Raw genomic sequence first — 9,625 nt, 5'->3', positions numbered from 1 at the left:
CACCGAGACACATCGAGACACACCGAGAGACACCGAGAGACGCGGCACACCGAGAGACACCGAGAGACGCGACACACCGAGAGACACCGAGAGACACCGAGACACATCGAGACACACCGAGAGACACCGAGAGACACCGAAAGACGCGGCACACCGAGAGACACCGAGAGACGCGACACACCGAGAGACACCGAGACACACCGAGAGACTTCGAGAGACGCGACACACCGAGAGACACCGAGAGACTTCGAGAGACGCGACACACCGAGAGACACCGAGAGACGCGGCACACCGAGAGACGCGACACACCGAGACACACCGAGAGACACCGAGAGACACCGAGACACACCGAGAGACACCGAGAGACGCGGCACACCGAGAGACACCGAGAGACGCGAGCGAGCGAAGAGAGACGCGCAGACAGACAAGAGACGCACGGAACTGAACTGACGGACAAGTCTCAGAGAGACGTAGAGAGCGAGAAAGAGAGGGACATATTTTCTTGTGGGGGCGGGGGGCTGTTTGTAAGTGGGGGGCCCCATGGGAGTAGCGGCTCACACTCGCGTCCCGACTCGTGGAGCGAGTAGCCATGGAGCCCACTCCGAGTGGATATTAATTGAGGGGGTGCCACCATATTGCTGACCCCTACGCTGAACAAAATACAAGAGTTGTGTGTGTGTGGGGGGGGCGGATGGGGATCGGGGGGCGGGGGAGTTGCCCCCCCCCCCACTCACTCCAGCCCCACTCTGTCCACGTCCCCTTGCTGCGCTGCATGGCAATACGCTGCACTCGCGACACAAGCATTCACACAAACACCCACGGAATCACAAACATTCCATACGAAGACAAAGAGCCCTCCCCACCCTTCACCCGCCTCCCCGTCTCGCCCATGCAGGCCGACGTGACCAGTGCTGTTAGCGAGCACCTATTAGGGCCGGCACGGCGAACGAGAGGCTGCTGTGGCCGAGAGCCATTGCCTCCCCAGAGTGTCTACACACAGACACAGACAGCATCGGGTGCTCATTTAAGGTTGAGTCGACCTAAGGGGAGACCCAGAATTCGTTGAGATTATTTGTCGCTGATGGTTTTTTTTAGACGGTGAGCGGGACACGTACTTGGTTCGCCCGGTTCATAGCGCAAGTGCGCTAACCACTACGTCACCCCTCCCCATCAATACACACCGCATCCACATACACACACACGCAATCACATTCATAAACAAAGACAAAGATCCCCCATGTAGCCTTAACAGACTGTAGGGGCAAGTGCTGTTAGCGAGCACCTATGAAGGCCGGAACGGTCCACGAGGGGGTGGGTGGCCAGCACCACGCCCGACCGCCTTTGTCTCCCCAGTGGCGATGTTTACACACCGCACCAGGTACTCATTTGAGGCTGAGTCGACCTAGGGGAGGCCCGGGACCGGTTCAGATAATCGTCACTGATGTTGGCCGTGAGCGGGAATCGAATCCGGGTCGCCAGGTTCATAGCGCAGCGCGCTAACCGCTACACTACCGCTCCCCATTCATAAACACGCACACATGGATAACCACACACGCACGCACGTGCGCGCGCGCCAAACATACACACACGTGCATGAAGACACACAAGCAACTCACGTTCACAAACACAACGCGCGTACGCACGCACATGAACACGCGTTCATCAAGACACACAAGCTGTCAATCACACACACTCACACAGTCTCACAGAGACCGTTGTTAGCGAGCACCTATTAAGGCCGGCACAATACACAAGGGGGGTGGGTGGACATCACCATGCCCGGTCACCTTTGTCTCCGCAGGGGCGATGTTCACGCATTGCGACCGGTCCTCATTTGAGGCGACCTTGGGGAGGTCCGGCACCTGGGTCAGATAATCCTCGCTGGTTATGACCATGAGCGGGAATCCAACTCGCGCAGTGCGCTAACCACTGCGCCACCGCTCCGATAGAACTCACACACAACTCACGTGCACAGCTGACGCGCGCACAGACGGACTCGCACACTCACAATAACACACCGCAACACCGCCCCGCCCCCGCCCCCCCGCCGCTTATAAACGCGCAGCGCTCCACTCGCAACCTCCATCAGTGAGCAGAGAGCGGAGCCAAAGGCGGAGAGGAGAGCGGAGTGATAGAGGAGAGAGAGAGAGCGGAGTGATAGAGAGCGAAGTGATTGTGGAGAGAGAGAGAGGGGAGTGATAGAGAGCGGAGGGAGCCACTGGAGACGAGAAGACGATGCGACTCTCCTGTCGGTCTCACGGGCGCATGTAAGAGTCTCTCACACTCACGCACTCACTATCACACTCACTCACTCACACTCACTCACACACTCACTCACACACTCACTCACACACTCACACACTCACTCACACACTCACTCTCACTCACTCACACTCGCTCACACACTCACTCACTCTCACACTCACTCACACTCTCACTCACTCTTACACTCACTCACTATCACACTCACACTCTCACTCACACATTCACTCACACTCTCACTCACTCACACACTCACTCTCACACTCACTCACACACTCACTCACTCACACACTCACTCACTCTTACACTCACTCACACTCTCACTCACTCTCACTCACTCACTCTCACACTCATTCACTCACACACTCACTCTCACTCACTCTTACACTCACTCACTATCACACTCTATCTCACACTCACTCACACACTCACTCACTCTCTATCACACTCACACTCACTCTCACACTCACTCACTCACACACTCACTCACTCTCTATCACACTCACTCTCACTCACTCTCACTCACTCACTTACACACTCACTCACTCACACACTCACACACTCACTCACTCACACACTCACTCACTCACACTCACTCACGGCATACACACACTCACTCACACACTCACTCACACACTCACTCACACACTCACACCCACTCACTCACACACTCACTCTCACACTCACTCTCACTCACACACTCACTCACTATCACACACTCACTCACACACTCACTCTCTATCACACTCACTCTCACTCACTCTCACTCACTCACACACTCACTCACTCACACACTCACTCACTCACACACTCACTCACACACTCACACTCACTCACTCTCACTCACTCACTCTCACACTCACTCACACACTCACTCACACTCTCACTCACTCACTCTCACACTCACACACTCACTCACTCTCAGACAATCACTCACTCTCACTCACTCACTCACACACTCACTCACTATCACACACTCACTCACACACTCACTCTCTATCACACTCACTCTCACTCACTCTCACTCACTCACACACTCACTCACTCACACACTCACTCACTCACACACTCACTCACACACTCACACTCACTCACTCTCACTCACTCACTCTCACACTCACTCACACACTCACTCACACTCTCACTCACTCACTCTCACACTCACTCACTCATTCTCATACTCACTCACACTCCCTTACTCACACACTCACTCACTCTCAGACAATCACTCACTCTCACACTCACTCACTCACACACTCACTCTCACACTCACTCACACACTCACACTCACTCACACACTCACACACTCACTCACTCTCACACTCACTCACACTCTCACTCAGACTCTCACTCACTCACTCTCACACTCACTCACTCACACACTCACTCTCACACTCTCACTCACTCACTCTCACACTCACACTCTCACTCACTCACTCTCACACTCACTCACACTCTCACTCACTCACTCTCACACTCACTCACTCATTCTCACACTCACTCTCACACTCACACTCACTCACGCACTCACTCTCACACAGCCTCACTCTCACACTCACTCACTCATTCTCACACTCACTCACTCACTCTCACACTCTCTCACACTCACTCACACACTCACTCACTCTCTCACTCACTCACTCTCGCACTCACTCTCACACTCACTCTCACACTCACTCACACTCACTCTCACACTCATTCACTCACTCACTTACACACTCACACACTCACTCACTCTCACACTCTCACTCTCACACACTCACTCACACACTCACTCTCACACTCACTCTCACTCTCTCTCACACACACTCACTCACTCACTCTCACACACTCACTCACTCTCACACTCACTCACACACTCATTCACACTCACTCACACACTCACTCTCACATACTCACACACACACACTCACTCACTCTCACACTCACTCTCACATTCACTCTCACGCTCCCTTACTCACACACTCACTCACTCTCACACTCCATTACTCACACACTCACTCACTCTCACACACTCTCACACTCACTCACACTCCCTCTCACTCACTCACACACTCATTCACTCTCACACTCCCTCTCACTCCCTCAATCCCTCTCACACTCCCTCTCACTCACTCATCACACTCCCTCTCACATTTACTCACACTCACTCCTTCTCACTCACTCATCACACATCACACTCACTCTCACACTCACTCCCTCACTCCCTCTCACACACTCATCACACTCCCGCTCACACTTACTCACACTCACTCCTTCTCACTCACTCATCACACATCACACTCACTCTCACACTCACTCCCTCACTCCCTCTCACTCACTCATCACACTCCCCCTCACACTTACTCACACTCACTCCTTCTCACTCACTCATCACACATCACACTCACTCTCACACTCAATCCCTCACTCCCTCTCACTCACTCATCACACTCCCTCTCACACTTACTCACACTCACTCCTTCTCACTCACTCATCACACTCTTTGTGTTCTCTGCTCACAGTGAGTCGCCTACCCACCCCACTCCACCTACTGCCGACCTATACAATGTGATTGTTGTTGTTGTAGTAGTTGTTGTTGCTGCTGCTGCCGTGCACCATTGTTATTCAACTTCACACGGACATCAGACGTCCGGTATTACAGACAAACTTCTCACACGGGTACACCTAGCTTCTTCCACATGGGCACATGAAGAAGGGTCGTTGCCCGAAACGTCACCGATTAAATACGTATTATTCTAAAGCCACAGCTTTGTTGACGAGTGTGTTGAGTTATTGTTAAGTATGCTCATGCACCAGTTTCGGATTATACGGCTCACTTGAGCCCCCGTCCACTCTCTCCCCCTCTCCCTCCCCTCTCTCCAGGTATTAACAACAGGTAAGCCTCATCATCCCGGTGCGACCGTGGGATTTGTGTAATTAACGTCGCGGGGTGCTGCGCGAAACGACGTTGGCTGGATGCGTCTTATTTTCCGGAGCGTATAATACACCTCGGAGCGATTCGGCCCCCTACTCGGGACTGCACACAGTCTCACACACACACACACAAAACCCCTTGCCCCGTGGTGTGGGCTGCTGTTGTATTTTTTGTTCGTTGCTTTTCAACGATTGATGGATACATGAGCCGGTGCGCGTACAACGCACCGCGCGTAGACGGTGATGCATGGCGCCCGCGTGTGCACACGTGTGCCTGTGTGTGTGTGCCTGTGTGTGTGTGCCTGTGTGCGTGTGTAAGTGTGAGAGGAGCGTGCCACTAAGAGATGGGGCCTTACCATCAGCCCCACCAAAACTAAGCACCTGCCTGGGTATTTTGTACCATCGGACACTCCACCCCCACAACTCCCAATTGGTGATTGGGCAGTTGTGGAGAGTTTCCCATACCTGGGCAGTGTGCTTATGACCGGCTACAGTTTAACAGCAGAGGTTTCACTCCGAATCAGTCGAGCGGCAATATCTTTTCATCGGTTGCGTAACGCTGTGTGGAAGCTACCTGGTCTGTCGCTCCGCACTAAGCTTCAGGTCTTCTCGGCCACGGTCATTCCCTCCCTTCTCTACGCTTGCGAAACGTGGACCCCCCTAATGGAACATCTTCGCCGGTTAGAAACATTTAGGCTGGCCTGCCTACGATCGATCCTGGGTTTAACCAGGCTGGGCAAGGTCCCATCGGTGAGCTCCTCCGGCAGGCAAGGGTGCGTTGGCGGGGTCATGTAGCCCGCATGCCCAGCCACCGAATGCCGAAACAGCTTTTGTTCGGCCGGATTGAGGGGGCTAAACGGGCGTGGCACGGGCTAGAGAAGAGATGGAGTGATGTGGTACAAGAGGACGTGGAGCTGAGTGGACTTGCCGATGACTGGTACCAGCGGTGTCAAGATCGGCCTCTGTGGAGGAGGCTCGTGAAGGACGCTACTGGGCAGTTGGAGGCAGTCGCCCTCCAACAACAACGGAGGGCGGAGGAGCGACGCTCACAACAACGAGCGGAGCGCCGGGTGGCTAAAGCACAGCAGGTTGGCACAGTAGGGGGAACAGGTGGTGCATCAGCCAGTCATCTCAGTCAGTCGACCCGTGGCACCTGCTGGGTCTGCCCCGTGACCTCCTGCCAGCGGGCGTTCGACACTTCACGTGGCCTCAAGGTGCACATGGCCTGGCACAAGCGTCGTGGTGACGTCACCGCCACTTAGTGGCGAATGGCGGTTGTTGTTGTGAGTGTGTGTGCACACGTGTGCCTGTGTGCGTGTGTGTTTACGTCCGGCCAGACGCCCGCCTGCCTTGTCGAGCCACTGCTGGATGACAAATGTCGGGTTACGTGAGCAACAATTTACCGAGCTTCGCCGCGTCAGTGTGAGTGGGGGTGATGAGAAGATAATACAGATATGTAGAAAAGAGGTGATAATGTCTTGTCTGGGTTAAATGAGCTCGCAACGCTCATTATTGTTGGGGGGGGAGGTTAAGTTGAGCCGGTGTTTGTGAAACACCACATTGAACTATTCAGTTATTTTCCAATGTACGTTTATTTTGATATTTAACGTATTTTTTCATGGACTCCCGTCACCCACACCCGTTGATATACTTGGGGCCCTGCGCTTTTCTTAGGCTCGGGTTTGCTTATTCCTAAAGCGCGCGCCGCTGGTTATGCGCACGCAGCTTCTACCCAGACCTCGACCGCGTGGGCGCGTTCAGAGTCGTTCGACGACCTGCGCGTGCCCACCAGGGTCACGTGGTGCGCGTCTCTTTCATTGCGACCAGCGTCACGTGACTCTCCCCTGCAGGGCTGCCGCAAGGGAGCAGCCGAGTCGAGACGGCGCTGACGGACAGGTGGCAGCGAGCACGTGGGCGACGAGGGCGGGGAAGTATGGTCAAGCAGCCTGAAGGTACGTGCGCGTTTCCCTCAAAGCGCACCTGGCCTGGCACAGGGGCCGTGGTGACGTCTCCGTCACTTAGTGTGGAATGGCCGGGTGTTGGTATTGGTGTGTGCACGTGTGTGTCTCGGCAGTCGGTGTGGGGAGTGGTGGTGTAGCGGTTAGGGCGATGCGCTACCAACCCGGCCACCTGAGCTTGATTCCCGCTCACGGCCACCAACAACCGGTGACGATTTTCTGAACCGGTCCTGGGCCTCGCCTAGGTCGACTCAGCCTCAAATGAGTACCTGCTGCGATGTGTAAACGTCGCCACTCGGGAGACCAAGGCGGCCGGGCGTGCTGCTGGCCACCCACCCCCTCGTGTACCGTGGCGGCCTTAATGGTTGCTCGCTAACAGCACTTGCCCCAACAGTCTGTTAAGGCTATACGGGGGATCTTTGTATTTTGGAGTGGTGGTGCTGGCCCGTTGGGTGCAATTCGTAAACTCCGCGTGAGCACGGCTGACGGGAACTTGTAAGTACAACGTAGATGTATCGTGACATGGCAGAAGCGATGTAGCGAGATGACACGTAGGCAAGTCACCTAGACGTGGGCAACATCGATTGGCATGTTTTTTTTCGTATGTTGTCCCCACGTAGCTCTTGGTCACCCCCTTGAGCCACGTGGCTCAGGAAGGGGGCCCCCCTTGAGCTACGTGGGCGCCTAAAGCTTTGGCTTTGCTCACCGCGCGGGGGCACCCCCCCACCCTCTCCGGGGGGGCTCTCGCGGCGCGTGTCTTCACGCCCGCACGGCGTTGTGTCACCGGCTCGCATCTCCGCATACTTTGCCGATGTCTCTTCTCCGATAGTGCTGGGAGTGACCGCGCAAGCAGTCACATTTTAAGCCGGGTGATCTTATCGCCATCATCACCACCCATCGCCACCATCGTCAGCCCAGATCAATCCACGCTGCTGTGACGTTTTATCGGGGCGATTTCAACACAGCGCAGAATTCGTATTTGACCTTGATTGCGATGTTGCAGTTGACATCGTGAGCCGTGGCTCTGTTTTCGCCGCGGAAGTGAACTTTGTGGCCAGACTTGTTTGGGAGCAAAGGAGTCTTGTTTGTGTTCAATAACAATAAAGACAAAGATACCCCCTCCCCTTGACAGACTATTAGGGGCAAGTGCTGTAAGCAAGCGCCTATGAAGGCCCGCACGGCACACGAGAGGGTGGGGTGACCACCACCACGGTGGCCCCCTTTGTCTCCCCAGTGCTGATGTTTTTACACACCACACCACGTGCTCATTTAAGGCTGAGTCGACCTAGGGGAGGCCCGGGATCGGTTCAGATATTCGCTACTGTTATTGGTCGTGAGCGGGAATCAAACTCGGGGCGTTGGGTTCCTAGCGCAGTGCACTAACCACGACGCCACCGCTCTCCACAACAACAATAATAATACAAACACACACAACGGTACAGAGGTTGCGTAACTGCAGAAAACTAAACACTTCTCCTATGGACCGATCAATGCACGCTCCAGATCAATATAGAGTTTTAGTCCGTTCACATTTGTTTTGAACGTGAAACAAGCCAACTTCTGGATTTGATTCCAATTCACTGATTCCACTATGTAACACAAGTATTGTTCCTGCGTACTAAGTGTTATTTTTTTATTGCTTATGCCTAAAAAGTATAGAAAATGGCTATTGTTATTCCCCACAAACTTTGGTTTTGTGACCAGGACTTTATGTGAAGGAGTGACACAAATGCACACCGCGTTTTCTAAATGAAAGTAGGTCAATTTCAAAATATCACAGTCCTGATCACAAAATCAAAGTTTGTGGGGAATAATAGCCATTTTCTGTACTTTTGAGGCATAAGCAATTAGGAAATAACACTTACTACCCAGGAACAAAAATATTTACACAGTGTTCTCATCAGCAAGGTGCGGCCTCTGTTAAATTATCGGGACCCCCCACCCACCCCAACACAACAAACTTCACTGTGGCGCCCGCAGTTCACGTTGTGCCGTGTATGTGCGCCGATCGGGGTGCGATTGCCGTGGCTCGGAAGAGACCTTCATGATAATACGTTTTTCCCCTTTTTTCTAACAACAAATCAGGTGTTAAGATGTTAAAACATCAAACTGAAACCTTTAACAGGGAATAATGTCTGCATTAACCACAATGCTTGTGGTCAGAATGCAAACAAAAAAACACGCTCTGATAATATGATGCATTGTCCTTGAAACTGATTGATCCACACCAGAGATAGCTTTCTTTTGAGCCACGTCTCAATTGGTGTTAGACCAGAGGACACCAAAAGGCGTACGGTGCCGCCTTTTGGCGCCCTCTGATCTAACACAGTTTGAGACGAGGCTTGGTGTTTTAACATCTTAACACAGCTGTTTTGTTGCCAGAAAAAAGGGGAAAAAACCTTTGATCATATTTTGGTACTGGCAAAGGAGTTCCCAGAGACCTTCATTTTAGGAAGCGCTGCTCCATTGGGCCCCAGTGTTTCTTCACC

General features: G+C 53.4%; 1 protein-coding gene across 2 annotated transcripts in view; it reads left to right on the top strand.

Annotated features, from left to right (window-relative positions):
• The first annotated feature begins 1,909 nt into the window (after window positions 1-1,909).
• LOC116951900 (uncharacterized) overlaps window positions 1,910-9,625 on the top strand; it is a 30,826-nt gene continuing 23,110 nt past the window's right edge. The window contains exons 1-3 of one of the 2 annotated variants that reach the window (XM_032970743.2): window positions 1,910-2,267; window positions 5,128-5,140; window positions 7,029-7,130. The gene's annotated coding sequence lies outside the window, so the exon portion shown is untranslated. The remainder of the gene's footprint in view (window positions 2,268-5,127; window positions 5,141-7,028; window positions 7,131-9,625) is intronic. The other variant, XM_032970751.2, reaches the window with a different exon arrangement.

This window comes from Petromyzon marinus, chromosome 3, assembly GCF_048934315.1.
Source record: "Petromyzon marinus isolate PM22_M1 ecotype Great Lakes invasive population chromosome 3, UKy_Petmar_22M1.pri1.0, whole genome shotgun sequence".
Classification (NCBI taxonomy): domain Eukaryota; kingdom Metazoa; phylum Chordata; class Hyperoartia; order Petromyzontiformes; family Petromyzontidae; genus Petromyzon; species Petromyzon marinus.
This window is presented reverse-complemented; position numbering and strand designations above follow the sequence as displayed.